General features: G+C 43.8%; 1 long non-coding RNA gene across 1 annotated transcript in view; it reads right to left on the minus strand.

The window, feature by feature from the left end:
- LOC140906351 (uncharacterized) overlaps positions 1–18,577 on the minus strand; it is an 81,983-nt gene that overhangs the window by 60,694 nt on the left and 2,712 nt on the right. The gene's annotated exons all lie outside the window — the stretch shown is intronic.

Genomic DNA, 18,577 nt, shown 5'->3' on the forward strand with positions numbered 1-18,577 from the left:
CTTGCTTGGGCTTTCACTCCTGTGTTAGGAAATGGGCAGAGCATCCATGAGATACTGGTGGACATTTCAGCAGCATTTTCTGACATACTGAAGTCCTGGAGGAAGAGGAGGACAATGATACAGACATGGCAGACTCGCATTGGCTGATGCAGCTCACAACTCTCGGTATATCCACTGATGCCCCCTATGTAGACCGGCAATTTGGGAGCACGGCCGCAGGCATGGACTGGTGGGATCATGTCGTCATGAGACCAGCACTGGGGTGACCAGCACTGGGTCCAGAACTTTCAGAAGAAGAACACTACATTTCTATTCTGGAGCTCTGTGAGCAGCTTTCCCTGACCCTCCAGTGTCATGACACACCCATGAAGGTGGTCCACAAGCAGGTTGCTGTAACCATCTGGAAGCTGGTTACTCCAGACTGCTACAGATCGGTTGCTAACCATTTTGCTGTTGGGAAGTCAACTGAGTAAGGTGGTGGTGGAGGTATCTGAGGCAGGCAGGCAGACGTGTAGTTTACCCAAAGGTGGTGGGGATACACAAGATCCCTTAAGTAATTGCTGGTTTTGAGACAATGGAGTTTCCAAACTGCGTCAGGGACCATTGATGGGACTCATGTGCCCAAGGAGCACATGGGTACATAAACTGCAGAGAGTACTACTCCACTGTTATGCAGGCTCTTGTGGACAGCGGCCAATTTATGAATGCCTGTGTGAGATAGTAGCAAGTCAGGCACTCACAGCCACGGTGCCTCCTGCTGGTCATTCCGGGAATTAGCTCTTTCCAGCCTTGGAGCACCTACTGCTGGCCAATGTCTCACCTGCCACAGGCCCCGTGTCCCTCCCCGACCCTGGTGCCCCTTTCCCTTGGGGTTCTGCCCACAGCAGTCCCCCCACACTCTGGGTCTCTCCTCCCAGGGGAACCCCAACCCCTATGTTCACCTTGCCTCAGTGGCAACTGCCAGTCGTCATCTAGCCCCCTTTCAGAGTCACTTCACTGCCTGAACTGGTGCCTGCTGGCTCCCCTCTGGTGCTATACTAGATCCTTAGGTCAGAAGGTCGCCATCCCGGCTGACCAGACTATTGTGAACTGCTGGGGCGCAGTGCTCAGCGCAGTACCCAGCACCTGGTCAAACTCCTCATAAAAGAGGCAGGATGACAGGGAGTTCCCAGAGATGTGGTTCTCATCCCTGGCTTTACGATAGTTGCTCTTGACACACTTACTGCATTCCCTGCACTGGTCACAACTCTGGTGAATTCCCAGCGCTTCCAGCTTCTTCGCTATTTCCTGGGACACATGGTCGTTCCTGGTACTCTGACTGAAGTTGAATGTCTTGCTCGCCTCGCACCTGAGCTTTACCAGAATCATTCTGTCATCCCATGACCAGGGAGCAGTGAGCTCTAAAAAAGCACTTAGTCTTGTTGGCGGTCACTGTCAACATATGTAAATGTTGACTCTGTTTGCTGCCTAGCAGTCAGAATAAATGGAATGTTTAAACACCAAGCAGCTGTCCTTGAAGTAGGGGGTGAGGGGTGGGAGAGGGTTGCTTTTGTTTTCTGGGAGTCCATTGGCTAGTCTTGAGATAGAAAGGACAAGGAACACCAGCCCAGGAGATTGTGGGATAGCATTGGTGCTCTCTCAGGATACGAGTCTGGGGGACCTGGGCCCAAGCTGTGTCCATATGGGAAAATTATGGCGCTTGGACCCGTGTCCTAGTGGGTCTCGGTCTCAAACCTAACCCTTGTCAGATCCTGGGGCGCAGGCTTGGAAGATGCACTGGCTCAAGTCAGACAGAATTGTGTGTAGAAGGAAAGGGGCTTTGAGCTCGAGCCTGAGTCTGAGTCTGGGCTTAAAGTGCAGTGTAGACATACCCTAAGTGTTACTGATGAAGGGATCTTTTGCTCCTAACTTATTCCCAGTGAAGCTCCAGGGAACAGATGATAAGATTTGGCTGTTTTAGGATGTGTCCTCTTCGCATCTACTTCTGAATGAGATTTACTGATGAAATCAAGGAAATTAATGTCAGGCTTGGAAAAGGAGCCATCTGGTGAAGATGAAACTAACGGATGTGCTTTCATTCCATATAGCTTGATCAGCATTTTTGCAGGAACTGCATTGTTCTATATTTTCCTCTGAATGTGACTATAACTTGCTTTTGCTGACTTGTTCACCATTACCCCAGACACTATTAATTGCTTATTTCTATTACAGTAGCATCTAGAGACCACAATCAGGATCAACACTTATTGTGCTATGTGTTGAAGAAAATGGGGCCTGCCGCAGGTAGCTGTGCAGAGCTCATTGCAGAACTGAGATCTAAATTGGCAAGACAAACACCTAAGCAGGTAAGACAGACGGGGAGCAGAGAGATGAAGTGACTTTCCCAAGGTCACACAGGAAATCGGTGCCAGAGGTAGGAACTGCAACCAGATCACCTGAGTCCCAATCCAGTGCCTTAATCACAAGTCCCTCTTACCTCCCCAGTAAATGATAGACAGATTATTCCTTCCCTTAATATTTCCTAGATGCCTGCTCTTGTAGGAGAGGGAGAGAGAGCCTGGAGCACTGGGCCTGGTGCAAGACCTGAGGCCTGAATCAGAGGCCATGTATTAAAGTAGATGTTTACAAATTCACTGTCCAATATATGGCCTTGGCAAAAGTCATACTAGTGTTGTTAAAACACAGAGACTCCTAACAAGCAACAGATACTGGGTAGGTGTGAGAACACACTCCAGAAAGATGAGCCCAGGAACATCCTGACCTAACACCACATAAGAGGATGTTTGCCTGAGACAGCCGGAGTGTGATATAAGGAGAAGTAACAAGCAGATGTCATGAAACATGTAAGGTGGTATGTAAGTTTTGTCTGTCTATAAATGTCAGGGCTTTGAGTGGCGGAGGGAACAGCAGAGACTCCTGTTGCTGACTGAGCTGCTCCTTGCCACAGGGCACTCATGTATTAGGGTACTTGTAACCATAGAGTCAGAGCACTAGGACTGTCTTGAGGGCAATAAACCTGGCCTAGTGCCTTTGTCACCAGATTGAGTCTGTGGTCTTTCTAGGTAGGATTATCGAGGTCTGCTGAGCCAGCTATCTGTGCAGGGCTGGGACAGCATATGGAGGGAGCACACACCACCTACCTGGCAACAGCTCACTGTTCCTTTCTTACTGGATGCTTCATTTATCATTCTGTGATGCAGACAATTAACAACCCTGACTGAATTGTACCAGTATGAATCGAATTGTAATTTGCTGTGTAATGATTAGAAGCTAAAGGACGCAGAGGGTACAAGCACATCAGTATTTAACTGGAAATGTGATACTTCAAAACAATAAAACCCATCCCTCTAGAAAGCCACCAGAAAGGTGTGTGGGGAGAAAATGCACTCTTCCTGACCAGCTACAAACAAAGGGCAAAAACTCAGCTCTTAGAGCCTCCAGCCCTAGTTCACCTTAGCTATTTTTAAGAGAGGTTACATCAGTAGGAGATCCACACAAGGAGAGGAAGGAGAATATCTGCGCTGCAATAAAACATGTGGAACTGAGAGCAGAGCTTTGACCTAAAAAGACTGGATGGTGTCAGCATTAAGCTACAGTGTTTAGGAAAAGCCATGTGCAGAGGTGCTGGTAGTGGATGGATTCTGACAACAGGCGAGGTCTGTGACAGACCTCAAGCCGCGTTAGAGAGAGAATTTGTTTTCTGAATGAAGGATAGTGGTTCTCTTTATTTACCACCAGCCCGTGGTCTTCCTGGTCTTGCACTATGTGGGACCTGACTGATGCTTCCAGACCACATAAGCCCAAGGAGACGTGAAGGAGTTTGAGACACAAACTCAGGGGATTAACCAGCTAGCACCACAATAGATTTTTGCATAAGGTTCGTTAGGCTGTTCAGAGCTCACGTACAGAGCTTGTGTAACTCATACAGGCCACATCCTATCACACAACTAGCTCCCACTGCGAAGAGGTTAGGTGAAGAGATCCCTTCCTCAGTTACACTTAGAGTATGTCTACTCTGCACTGTAAACCCAGGCTCAGACTCAAGCCCAGAGCATAAGGACCTATGTCCTAGAGCACGGGTCTGTAGAGCCTGGGATGGCTGATGTTTCCACAATGCCACCAGGAGGGTATGCAGTGTACTCTCCAGGGACCATAGTGTGTGTGTGGTTGGGGGTGGTGGTGGTGTAGGTCCCTTTTATGGACACTCAGCCAGCCATTTAGCTATAAAGTCCCTCTTGGTGGCTGTTCTCTGCTTGCTTTACCTGTAAAGGGTTAAAAAGGTAAAGGAAAGGGTGTGGGCACCTGACCAAAAAAACCAATGGGAAGGCTAGAACTTTTTAAATTGAGAAAAAAATAACTTCCCTTTGTCTGTTGTTGTTCTCCAGAGAGAGGTGACAGAGCAGGACAGGGCTGGAGTTATGCTGTAAAAATCTTTTAAACCAGGTATGAAAAAGCATCAAATCATACCTCAACCCTACCTATCTGAAACCCCAAATATGTAAGTAATCAGGGAATGTCTAAGAAGATGAGCTTAGGGGTTATTTCTTATTGGCTTGTGGACGCCTCTGTGCTAACCCCAGATGCTTTTGTTTTGCTTGTAACCTTTAAGATGAACCTCAAGAGAGCTATCTTGATGCTTAATTTTTGTCATGGTTTCTTTTAAGATCTAGCAAAAGCCTAAATTCCAAATGTATTTTCTTTCTTTTTTGTTTTCTATAAAATTTACCTTTTTTAATAACAGAATTGGATTTTTGGTGTCCTAAGAGGTTTGTGTACATGTTGTTTAATTAGCTGGTGGCAACAGCTGATTTCCTTTGTTTTCTTTCTCAGCTCTTCCCCAGAGGTGGGGTGTGTGTGTGTGAAAGGGCTTGAGGGTACCCAACAGGAAGGAATTCCCAAGTATGCCTTCTGGGATTCCAAAAAGGGATTTTGCATTTGGGTGGTGGCAGCATTTACCAAGCCAAGGTCAGAAAAAGCTGTAATCTTGGGAGTTTAATACAAGCCTGGAGTAGCCAGTATTAATTTTTTGAATCCTTGTGGGCCCCACCTTCTGCACTCAAAGTGCGAGAGTGGGGAATCAGCCTTGAAGGCAGCTCACTTGGTTCGCAGAGTGCACCTTCTCATGCGTTTGCAGTAGCCACCTTTGTTGAGCTCACTGCTATGTGGTCACGGGATCATAGCCAGAGTGTGGTAAATCTCTGGTGCGAGGTAAGCAAGACATTCAACTTAAGTAAGAGTACCAGGAATGATCAGGCATCTTAGTAACTTTAGGCTGTGCCTTTTCATCACTGAATCCATAACATGATCAGATTTCCTGTACTGATGCTTCAATTTATTATCCTGGTGTTACAGGAAGGGAAATTAATAAGAACATAAGAATGGTCATACTGGCTCAGACCAAAGGTCCATCTAGCCCAGTATCCTGTCTTCTGACGGTGGCCAATGCCAGGTGTTCCAGAGGGAATGAACAGAGCAGGTAATCATCAATTGATGCATCCCCTGTCGTCCATTCCCAGCTTCTGGCAAACAGAGGCTAGGGACACCATCCCTGCCCATCCTGGCTAATAGCCATTGATGGACCTATCCTCCATGAATTTATCTAGGTTTTTTTTAACCTTGTTATAGTTTTGGCCTTCACAACATCCTCTGGCAAAAAGAGTTCCACAGGTTGACTGTGCATTGTGTGAAGAAATACTTCCTTTTGTTTGTTTTATACCTGATGCCTATTATTTCATTTGGTAACCCCCTAGATCGTATGTTATGAGGAGTAAATAACACTTCCTTTTTTACTTTCTCCACATCAGTCATGATTTTATAGACCTCTATCATATCCCCCCTTAATCATCTCTTTTCCAAGCTGAAAAGTGCCAATCTTATTAATCTCTCCTCATATGGAAGCCATTCCATGCCCCTAATCATTTTTGGTGCCATTTTCTGAACCATTTCCAATTCCAATATATCTTTTTTGAGATGGACGCAGTATTCAAAATGTGGGTGTACCATAGATTTATATAGAGGCACAATGATATTTTCTGTCTTATTGTCTATCGCTTTCTTAATGATTCCCAACATACTGTTCACTTTTTTGACTGCTGCTGCACATTGAAGGGATGTTTTCAGAGAACTATCCACAATGACTCAAAGATCTTTCTTGAGTGGTAACAGCTAATTTAGATTCTATCATTTTGTATGCTTAGTTGGGATTTATCAACATAGAATTTCATCTGCCATTTTGTTGCCCAGTCACCCAGTTTTGTGAGTTCCCTTTGTAGCTCTTCGCAGTCTGCCTGGGACTTAACCATCTTGAGTACTTTTGTATCATCTGCAAATTTTGCCACCTCACTGTTTACCCCCTTTTCAAGATCATTTATGAATATGTTGATTAAGACTGGCCCCAGTACAAACCCCTGGGGGATACCACTATTTTACCTCTCTCCACTCTGAAACCTGGTCATTTATTCCTACCCTTTGTTTCTTATGGGTCAGAATGATGTACTGACTCCAGTCAGAAAGCTGACCCTTTGCTCTGTCACACTAAGAACCACTCAGCAGCTTCAAAAGTGGTTGATAATGTGTGGAAAATCATTCTGGGTAGAAGCAATTCTGGTACATGTTCTTCCCTTCCTTAGTGTTACCAACGCTCGCAAGTTGATCATAAGTCTTGTGATATTAAGAGTTGGGTTTTTTTAAAGCTGTAACTTCTAGGATCAAAATAGTGCATGAGCATCTCAGCTTGAGTTATTTATTTTAAAAGGAAGTTTCCAACTTCTTAGTTGCTGACGAAAGCTTTAAAAAGTGAAGCAAGTGCATCCAAAAAGTTCAGAAACGAAAGGACAAAAAACCCTCTCCAAAATTATTCATTTTAAAATGTCTTAATTTAAAGGCAGTCGTCTGATTTTTGAATATTTGAGGCTGGCGATACTGCTTTCTATCACTGGGGAAGTTTGCCTGAATATGACATTGTGACAAGGTAGACACAACAGCCTGGAAAAAATCAAGTTTCCTGCATATCACATGGCTGGTCAGCATATATATAAGGAAGAGGAAGCTAGGGCCTAGGAGGTTACAGGTGGTGGGTGTGTGGTTGAGCCTGGAAAAAGCCTCTTGGGAATATGACCAACACTTGCAATTAAGGTGTTGTATTTTGTGTTGTTTGTGGCCCTTTTGTTGTAGCAACCAGGCAAGGTACTAACAAACTTCAACAGGACTTTATTTTCAAAGTGGAAACCTCTTTACCAAGCTGCTGCTGCAACCTTTGTAGCTCTCACTCCGCCTCCTCAACTTCCCCCCCTCCTTCCTGTTTCCTGTACTTCCAGACTCCCAATAGCCAGTGCTCCCAGTTCTAATAATTACAAGCAGCATCTAAACACCACATTCTCTCCTCTCTTAAGAAACTCTCCCAATTAAAATAAACATTGTTGTTCGAACCATAGGAACAAATATGAAACAAGACACTATACTGTTGGCAGAAATATTACACTGAAAACACTGTAGATACTACACAACATAGTCTCTAGTCCAGACAGGTGGTCATCTGGGACTGACAGGCCATCTCTCAAGCCCCGGTTCCAGTGCAATGTCTTGTTGTGTTGGTACTACGGTGAAGTCATCCAATGCAGACTGGGTGTTGGCATAATCTCCTCTTGGTGCATAGGCAGGTGCAAGATAAGAAGCATTCCATACCCGCACAACAGAAAGTCGATAGCAGTAAGGTCCCTTCTTCTCTATGATATTAAAAGGAGCTGTGAATTTATGGTCCCCTTTGCGTAAAATTCCATGTTTTCGTATTCTAACGAAGGAACCACACTCAAACTTTGGTTCCTTAGCACCCCGCCGCTCGTCTGTGAAAGCCTTAGACTTTGCTTCTGTTCAACTGTTTTTCTCACATCATTTGGGGCATCAGGTCATGCCTTTAAAAATCCAGCAATGTTCAGTTAAGTTTCCCATGCAGTAACTCTGCGGGCGATCGTGTAGCCTGGTATGCTTGCAAGAAATCAGCAGTGAAGGTTATCCACAATCGCCCTTCCAGTTTAGCCGTTTGCAAACTCTCTTTCAAACTTCTGTTAAACCGTTCGATTTCCCCATTGGCTTGAGGGTAATATAGGGATAACCTTCTGTGTAAAATGTTCCTCTGTGCTAGAAAAGTTTCAAACTCCAGGGAAGTAAATTGACTACCATTATCTGAAACCAGTTCTTTGGGGTTACCTTCCCTGCTAAAAACTGAAGAGAGGAACTTAATTACTGTAGCAGAAGAGATTTGCAATGTAAACGCTATCTCAGGCCATTTACTGAAATAGTCTATTAAAGTGATGGCATAACGGCAGTCACTTGGAGCAGTATCAAAGGGTCCTACAATGTCAATCACCACTTTTTCCCATGCAGATTCAGGAAGAGGAACAGGCTGTAATGGAGGGGCACACATCACTGCTGTCTTATCATGCATTTGGCAAGTCACACAGGATTTTAGGCCAGCCTGTGAAATTGTATGCCCCAGAAAGGAGAGTTCAGTTTGTCCAAATTTGCATTTGGACCTATTGAGCTGGAGGCCTGCTGTGCTGATGCAGTTTAGTACAGACTGCAGTTTATTGTCATGCTCCTAAGAAGTATTTCCAAACATAATAATATCATCCAGATAGCACTGAACTCCATGTTGATTCTTCAGAATCAATTATATCATTTTTTGGAAGGCACTTGGGGCAGATGCGAGACCGTATGGAACACGTTTAAAACAAAATAGTCCCTCATGTGTAATAAATACTGTGAAGTCTCTGCTATCTTCATGCAACATAACTTGGTGGTATGCAGTCTGCAAATCAAGAGTAGAAAACATCTTTGCTCCATGGCGTTCTGCAAATGCTTCTTGTATGTGAGGAAGAGGATGGCTGTCAATCACAATAGCTTTATTTGGCTCCCTTAAGTCCACACAAAGGCGAATGCCTCCATCCTTCTTCTGTGTCCCTACTATAGGTGAAACCCATTCCGAGGAGTTGATCTCTTCAATAATGTCCTCTTGAACAAGTTTTCTAAGTTCCTCTGAAACAGCTTCCCTGACTGAAAATGGTAAGTGCCGTAACTTCTGTCGTACAGGCATCACATTATTCTGCATTTTAACTTTATGCAGAAACCCAAAAGCACAGCCAAGTTTCTCCTCCACCTGGTGTTGGGTCCCAGCTGAAACTGGTGTGTTTACCGCAAGAGTGCTTTGCTGAGGAAGATTAATTCATCCATTAACTACGCTGAGATTTAAAGCAGCCAATAAATCTCTGCGAAGGATAGGAGTGCCTTTGTGGACAATGTAGAACTCTGCAGTTACACAGCAATCACCAAAAGTAACTATTACTGGCAGGCAGCCATGTACTGCAATATGGTTCTTCAAATAGCACACCAAGTGAAGTTTGGGTTCAGTAAGAGGCACATCTTTAAAGTAATGCAAATAGATGGAATCAGGTAGTATAGATACTGCTGACCCAGTGTCCAACAGTAGCTGAATAGAGTGAGATTTGCCTGAGGGTATGGCGGAAATGTTTACAGTGCATCTTATTTGTTCTGGAATATGTGCAGTAGTGATTTTGTCTACGCTCAGCACAGTAACGTCTGGTATTGTGACTGCATGCACCTGTTGATTGAACTGGCTGCTGCAACATACTTTAGCAAAATGCCCAATCTTTCTGCAATGATTGCACTGAGGTACTTTTGCTGGACATCCTGTGTAGCTTGCAAGGTGTTGTGGGGATCCACAGCAAAAGCATGCTGTGCCCGGCCAATGGGGGCTACGGGATATGGTGCAGGCCGAGGGACGTACTCGCAGCCACTTCCCGCAGCCCCCATTGGCCTGCAGTGGCGAACCGCGGGCAGTGGGAGCTGCGATCGGCCAAACCTGTGGACATGGCAGGTAAACAAACAGGACGGGCCTGCCAGGGGCTTTCCCTGAACAAGCGGCATCTGAAGTTTGGGAAACACTGCCCTAAAGAAAGAGCCTTAAAAAGGGCATGAGCATTATGTGCACATCTCTTTCCTGGCTGGTGAAACAGCCCACCAGCCAATGGGCATCTTTGTTTGATAAGAGGTCCGCGGTAGAGCTGGGCAAAATTTTTGGGGCAAAGTCCTCTTTTTGGCTGAAAAATGCGGAGTCAGGTCAACTGAAACAATTTGGGTCAATTTTGGTGAATGGTTTTGGTAAAAAAAAAAACAGCAATTTTTGAAATGTCAGAACGGTTAATTTTGTTTCACCTTTTTGTTTGGAAAGATGTTTGTTTGGAATTGCCCTCAATGTTATTTAAAAATCATTTAGAAAAAGTAAAAAAAAAAAATTAAAATATTTTGTTTGACCCAAAATCACATTTTTTTCCACGTTTTTTGGTTTGCTGAAAAAAATAGATTTTTTTTGTTTCAGGTTGACCAAAAACAATTTCTTTTATTTGGCCAGTGAACTGTAAAATTGAGGATCTGCACAGCTCTACTCAGCAGTTTCTGTTTCATATTCCCCATCTGAAGTCATGATTCTCTGTGATATCCTAACTATTTCTGCATTATGGTCCAAATTACCTGAATCCATTGGAGTCATGGATTAATTTGGCCCCATGACTTCCAGTTGCTTATTCTCTATCTGATCACAAACTCCTAAGAATCAAGGATGTTCCTGTAATGCAGATATCCCTAATAATAAAAAACAAGGGAAGAAGAATGATGACGGTGGAGTTTTTAAACTGTAGACTATTTGTCAACTATTTCCATGTGGCATCAATAGCTCTTAAAACAAATCTGCCACTCCATTGTTGGTATACAGGGAGATTAGTACAGGAAAAGAGATGTGTCAGTAAAATGCAAGAATATTCTTTAAGCTTTAGTGATCAAGGTTACAAGAGGGAACTGAATAGGGCTATAGAGAAAGTGTAATAAATTACAACAGGAAGAAATTAAAAGGAACAAAGACTTTTTCAATTTCCTTCAAATGAATATAAGCCCTTCTCACATGAAATGAATGCCATTAAACTGAGATACTAGTTCTTGTGAGGAACTGTGAGGAACTGGGCCTGAATTCACATTCTTCAATGAAGTCTTAATGTGAGAGATGCTTTAGAACATTGTGATTCTTGCAGATGGAACATTGTACACCGTTCCATTTGCATCACATTCCTGGTAACTTCCTTTGCGTCAGCGTAATAACACCTACAAGAACCAGAAAGCCATGGGGACAGGGATATGACATCATGATTGGCACAGTCTTGTTACTGAACTGTCTTATTGTGTTCTGTTTTTTTTATTTAGTTACCACAAAAATAATATGTAAAACTAACCCCAACAATCCTAGGGGCAGAGCTAAGGTGGTCATGTTGAAGTATGTGTTTCTTCATTTGGGGAAAGAATAATGGTGTTTGATTGTTATGTGGCACTGTAATATTTATGATGTCATTAGCTGTTCTGGTACCTGATGAGATAGGCAATTACACTGAAGATAACTACATGGTCACTCAGCAGCTTTAACTTCTATTTTTAAACAAGGTCTAGAGTGATATATAGTAGAACCTCAGAGTTACGAACACCTGAATTATTAACTGACCCAGTCAACCACACATCTCATTTGGAACCGGAAGTACACAATCAGGCAGCAGTAGAGAAAATAAAATAAAAGCAAATACAGTACAGTATTGTGTTAAATGTAAAATACTACAAAATAAAGAGAAAGCAGCATTTTTCTTCTTCATAGTAAAGTTTCAAAGTTGTATAAAATCATTGTTCAGTTGAAAACTTTTGAAAGAACAACCATATCATTTTCTTCAGAGTTACGAACATTTCAGAGTTACAAACATTTCAGAGTTATACACAACCTCTGTCCTCCTCCCGCTGCGCCAGAGACTTCTGCATCACAGGGCTCTCCAAAACTGCAGCAGCGAAAGGAGCAGAATGTGGGGTCATTGGGCGCTGCTGTACTGGCCCCAACCCTGTCCTCTAGTGGGGCTGCTGTATGGACCCCAGACAGGAGACGCAGCTGCATGGAAGAGCTGGAGGCGGGGCTTGGGCTAGTACAGTTGTGCCAGAGGAGCTGCCGGCGTGGGGCCACCTGGTGGCCCCATGTTCTGCTCCTCCTGTGTCTTTCCAGAACGGAGTACCAGCTATAAATATCTTACTGGTACGGCATATCGTACCATACCACTGTACTTGCACCACTGTCCACGGGCCAGGGTGCTCTCTCCCACCATCGATCACAGTCAGAGCAAGGAGAGCCCACTGAATGGGCCAGGCCTCATTGTCACTGTAGCTCCATGACAGCTGTGGGCATTTTGGTGAACATACAGTAACAGTTTGAGTTCGGGGGCCATACATTGCAATCGACTTTGTTAGAAAATACAAGGACAAAACATCTGCCCTAAATGTGCTTGGGACCGCGACTGCTGTCAGGCTCAGTTGGGAAAGGGAGTCTGCCCAGAACTCGAGGAAGGCAAGAGAGGGAGAAAAGGCTGCTGCTTGCTGTTGGAAGTGTCTCTGTGGTGGGGAGGACTCTGTCAAAAGTCCTAGATTCCACTGATCAGTTGCTGCTGTCGACACCTGGCAGAAGGGTTACACAAATGAAAGCTGGGAATCTCTTCCGAGGGTCCATAGTCCTCTTTATTTACATGGGGCTCACATGACTCCCATCCCCAGCTCGCTTGTGGTAGCTACTAATAAATTCAGCCTATGCCATGTGCAGCTCCCATTGACCTCAAGGACTGCAGGATGGGGCGCGGGCCAAGTGCTATGTAGAATGGCTGTGCAAGGCTGAGAATGCACAAGCTCAGTGCATGGTGTACCACAACAGTCTGTGGATCCGGTCAGGTAAGCAGGACTGAATTATTGAGGATCCTCCAACTGGCTCATGGTGATCTTTTAATGACATTGAGATTTTGTGTAGAGGTTAAGATTTATTTTCCCCTCTGTTCCTAAAGGAGCTTGAAAACAGGGAGCCAGCACAATCTGGCAGTAGATATCCCAGCCTTACTGATGGCATGATGTGGGGGATCACCCTTGTGCATGGAGAGGATCCTGTGATGTATTAAACCTGGCATAGAGGCTCTTATGCTACCTCCACCTTTGCTGGCAGAGGGCAATTTAGGGATTCCAAATTTTCTGCCAGTCCCTGGTTGCTGTTGGCAACCAGCATACATTAAAGCAGCCTTCAGCCTATGCCCAGGATAATAGTAATAGAGCGAGCTTTATGCCAGCCACTTTTGCACTGTGTGTTTATCAGATAGAGACAAGAATCTGAGCTAGTAGTTCTTTGCCTTCAAGTAGAGTCTTTTTCTATTTGGCAAATGAGTTATTTCTTGTGTTTATGAGTAACCTCAAATTAACATGGCTATTCTTGTGCTGCATCAGCAGGAAGAACACCAGCTTTCAGTATATAGGCCTGCAGGCACCCGTCCTGCTTATAAAAGAGCATAGGGCCAAAAACCAATCCCTACGTGACCCCAGTACAAACATACCCATTCAATGGATTCCTCATTTACAATTACATTTTGAGACCTATCAGTTATCCAGCTTTTAATTCATTCAACGTGTTCCATGTTCATTTTATAGAGACAAGGTGGGTGACGTAATATCTTTTATTGGACCAACTTCTGTTGGTGAGAGAGACAAGCTTTCCAGCTTACATAGAGCTCTTCTTCACATCAAATGCCTTCCAGAAGTCTATTACATCCACACTATTACCTTTATCAGAAAATTTGTAATCTCATCCGAAAAAGAGACCAAGTTAGTTTGACCGGATCTCATAAACTCATGTTGATAGGCATTAATTATATTACTCTCCTTTAATTCATCAAGTACCATACCAGCCACTCCATTATCTTGCCCTGCATCAATGTCAAACTGACAGGTCTATGATTACTCAAGTCATCCCATTTACCCTCTTTAAGTGTTGGCACAATATTCAGATAATCTAGTCTGACCTCCTCCATAACCTGGACCATAACTTCTGGTTAAACAAGAGCATATCTTTCAGAAAGACATGCAACCTTGATGTAAAGACTTGAAGTATTGTAGAATCTATCACATCACTTGGTAGGCTGTTCCAGTGATTGATTACCTTCACTTTTTAAAATGGCATCTTTATTTTCGGTTTGAAGTTGTCTAGATTCCACTTCCTGACATTGGATCTTGTTTATACCGCTGTGTGCTAGGGTAAAGACCTCTCTAGTATCAAATCTTCTCCCTGTCTGTGAATCATTCTTGTGGCTCTTCACCATAATTTCAGCAGCACCTTTTAAAGTGTGGACACTGGAAATGGATGCAGCATTTCACTGCTGGTCTCAATACAGTTAATGCCACTTCCCTACTCCTCAGTATTCCTCTGTTTATTCATCCAAGGATCACACTTAGTCCTCCTAGCTACAGCATCATACTGGGAGCTCATGTTCAGTTATTTGTCCACTATGGCCCCTAAATCCTTTCCTGAGTATGGTGTTTAGATGTTGCTTGTAATTATTAGAATTGGGAGCACTGGCTGTTGGGAGTCTGAAAGGATAGGAAACAGGAAGGAGGGGGGAGGAGTTGAGAGGCTGGGAGAGAGCTACCGAGGGTGCAGCAGCAGCTGGGTAAAGAGGTTTCCACTTTGAAAATAAAGTCCTGTTGAAGCTTGTTAGTACCTTTCCTGGTTGATACAACATTTTGGCGACGAGGATGGATCTTCTGCCTCTGAACCCACCTGCACCCTTTCTGTAAAGCCCAGGTGAGCCTCCAATTGCTTTTACTACCTGGATCCATATGTTTGAGACTTATCTGCTTGTAATCAGTGCTACAGAGATTTCTGAAGTAAGAAAGCGTGCTCTGCTAATCCACTGCCTTGGAGCAGAGGGGCAGCATATATTTTACACTTTTCCCTTGCAGACGATAAATATGAGACTGCACTCACTGCATTAAAGAATTTTTTTGTGCCAAAAGTGAATGTAGTAGCTAATCGCTACAGATTTCGCCAGCATGAGCAGAAACCAGGGGAAACCTATAAAGCAATATATTGCTTCCCTGAGGAGTCTGATTGTAACTTGTGACTTTGGGAATATAGCAGATGAGATTATTAGAGACCAGCTCATTGAGAAAACAACCATGCTTCATGTAAGAGAACGCTAACTTCTAGAACCACAAATTACACTAGAAAAAGCAATAACCATTGCTACTCAGATTGAGACAGCTACAGTGGAACCCAAAATAATGAGCATGGATACAGGAGGCACAGTCCAGGCTGTGACTCCTCTGCAGAAAAGTTCACTACCTCTGCAGACACACAATTGCAAGAGGAAAACAAATGAAACCCCACCGAATCAGCAAATGCAAAATACAGTAAAAGCATGCTTTCACTGTGGATCCCCACAACACCTTGCAAGCTACACAGGATGTCTGGCAAAAGTAGCTCAGTGCAATCTTTGCAAAAAGATTGGACATTTTGCTAAAGTATGTCGCAGCAGCCAGTTCAATCAACAGGTGCATGCAGTTACAATACCAGATGTTACTGTGCTGAGCGTAGACAAAATCACTACTGCACATATTCCAGAACAGATAAAGTGCACTGTAAACGTTTCCGCCATACCCTCAGGCAAACCACACTCTATTCAGCTACTGTTAGACACTGGCTCAGCAGTATCTATACTACCTGATTCCATCTATTTGCATTATTTTAAAGATGTGCCTCTTACTGAACCCAAACTTCACTTGGTGTGCTATTTGAAAAACCATATTCCAGTACATGGCTGCCTGCCAGTAATAGTTACTTTTGGTGATTGCTGTGTAACTGCAGAGTTCTACATTGTCCACAAAGGCACTCCTATCCTTGGCAGAGATTTATTGGCTGCTTTAAATCTCAGGGTAGTTAATGGATGAATTAATCTTCCTCAGCAAAGCACTCTTGCAGTACACACACCAGTTTCAGCTGGGACCCAACACCAGGTGGAGGAGAAACTCGGCTGTGCTTATGGGTTTCTGCATAAAGTTAAAATGCGGAATAATGTGATGCCTGTACGACAGAAGTTACGGCGCTTACCATTTTCAGTCAGGGAAGTTGTTTCAGAGGAACTTAGAAAACTTGTTCAAGAGGACATTATTGAAGAGATCGACTCCTCAGAATGGGTTTCACCTATAGTAGGGACGCAGAAGAAGGATGGAGGCATTCGCCTTTGTGTGGACTTAAGGGAACCAAATAAAGCTATTGTGATTGACAGCCGTCCTCTTCCTCACATACAAGAAGCATTTGCAGAACGCCATGGAGCAAAGATGTTTTCTACTCTTGATTTGCAGACTGCATACCACCAGGTTATGTTGCATGAAGATAGCAGAGACTTCACAGCATTTATTACACATGAGGGACTATTTCGTTTTAAACGTGTTCCATACGGTCTCGCATCTGCCCCAAGTGCCTTCCAAAAAATGATGTAATTGATTCTGAAGAATCAACATGGAGTTCAGTGCTATCTGGATGATATTATTGTGTTTGAAAATACTTCTTAGGAGCATGACAATAAACTGCAGTCTGTACTAAACTGCATCAGCACAGCAGGCCTCCAGCTCAATAGGTCCAAATGCAAATTTAGACAAACTGAACTCTCCTTTCTGGGGCATACAATTTCACAGGCTGGCGTAAAATCCTGTGTGACTTGCCAAATGCATGATAAGACAGCAGTGATGTGTGCCCCTCCATTACAGCCTGTTCCTCTTCCTGAATCTGCATGGGAAAAAGTGGTGATTGACATTGTAGGACCCTTTGATACTGCTCCAAGTGACTGCCGTTATGCCATCACTTTAATAGACTATTTCAGTAAATGGCCTGAGATAGCGTTTACATTGCAAATCTCTTCTGCTACAGTAATTAAGTTCCTCTCTTCAGTTTTTAGCAGGGAAGGTAACCCCAAAGAACTGGTTTCAGATAATGGTAGTCAATTTACTTCCCTGGAGTTTGAAACTTTTCTAGCACAGAGGAACATTTTACACAGAAGGTTATCCCTATATTACCCTCAAGCCAATGGGGAAATCGAACGGTTTAACAGAAGTTTGAAAGAGAGTTTGCAAACGGCTAAACTGGAAGGGCGATTGTGGATAACCTTCACTGCTGATTTCTTGCAAGCATACCAGGCTACACAATTGCCCACAGAGTTACTGCACAGGAAACAGATAAATACTAAACTGAACATTGCTGGATTGTTAAAGGCATGACTTGATGCCCCAGATGTGGATGATTTGAGAAAAACAGTTGAACAGAAGCAAGCAAAGTCTAAGGCTTTCACAAACAAGCGGCGGGGTGCTAAGGAACCAAAGTTTGAGTGTGGTTCCTTCGTTAGAATACGAAAACATGGAATTTTATGCAAAGGGGACCATAAATTCACAGCTCCTCTTAAAATCATAGAGAAGAAGGGACATTACAGATATCGACTTTCTGATGGGCGGGTATGGAATGCTTCTTATCTTGCACCTGCCTGTGCACCAAGAGGAGATTATGCCAACACCCAGTCTGCATTGGATGACTTCACCATAGTACCAACACAACAAGACATTGCACTGGAACCGGGGCTTGAGAGATGGCTTGTCAGACCCAGACGACCACCTGTCTGGACTAGAGACTATGTTATGTAGTATCTACAGTGTAATATTTCTGCCAACAGTATAGTGTCTTGTTTCGTATTTGTTCCTGTGGTTAGAACAATAATGTTTATTTTAATTGGGAGAGTTTCTTAAGAGAGGAGGGAATGTGGTGTTTAGATGTTGCTTGTAATTATTAGAATTGGGAGCACTGGCTGTCGGGAGTCTGAAAGGACAAGAAACAGGAAGGAGGGGGAGGAGTTGAGAGGCTGGGAGAGAGCTACAGAGGGTGCAGCAGCAGCTGGGTAAAGAGGTTTCCACTTTGAAAATAAAGTCCTGTTGAAGCTTGTTAGTACCTTGCCTGGTTAATACAACACCGAGTCACTGTTTTTTCAAGGTGCAGTCCCCCATCCTGTAAGCATGACCTGCATTCTGTGTTCCTAAATGTATGGCCTTTCATTTGACTCTACTAAAATGCATGTTGTTTGTTTGTGTACAGTTTTCCAAGTGATCCAGAGTGCTCTACGGTTGATTTGTCCTCACCGTTACTTACCACTCCACCAAACTGTGTGTACTCTGCAAACTTTACCAGCAAATGATTTTATCTTTTCTTTCAGATCATTGATAATACAGTGCTTCTCTGTAGTCAAGTCCCTCTTCAAAACCCACTTCTGCCAGGCTAACCACAAGGAATCTGGAAGATTTGTAATGACTAGCCCAAGATGCAGCCAAGCATCATCTCGACCTACTTAAGTCATATGCCTTTCCCTTAACCTCTGACTGTTCCTCAGTCTGACTTTAGAGTGTAAGCTCCTTACAATCCTTATTTCTGTTTGGAAAGAGCATGGTGTAACCCACTGGTCAGTGCATGGCACATGTCCCTCTCTGTGCCTAATCCACAGAGAACATGAATCTGTTACAGCCCCCCAGCTACAAAGCCTTGCTCAGTAGCTTCAGCTGTAGAAACATATGTATTTGATTCTGAAAATCCCCGTTGTCAGCCAAAGTGCTAGCTGTTACGCTAGCATGCGTTAGGTGC

The sequence above is a fragment of the Lepidochelys kempii genome, chromosome 2, assembly GCF_965140285.1.
Source record: "Lepidochelys kempii isolate rLepKem1 chromosome 2, rLepKem1.hap1, whole genome shotgun sequence".
Classification (NCBI taxonomy): Eukaryota; Metazoa; Chordata; order Testudines; family Cheloniidae; genus Lepidochelys; species Lepidochelys kempii.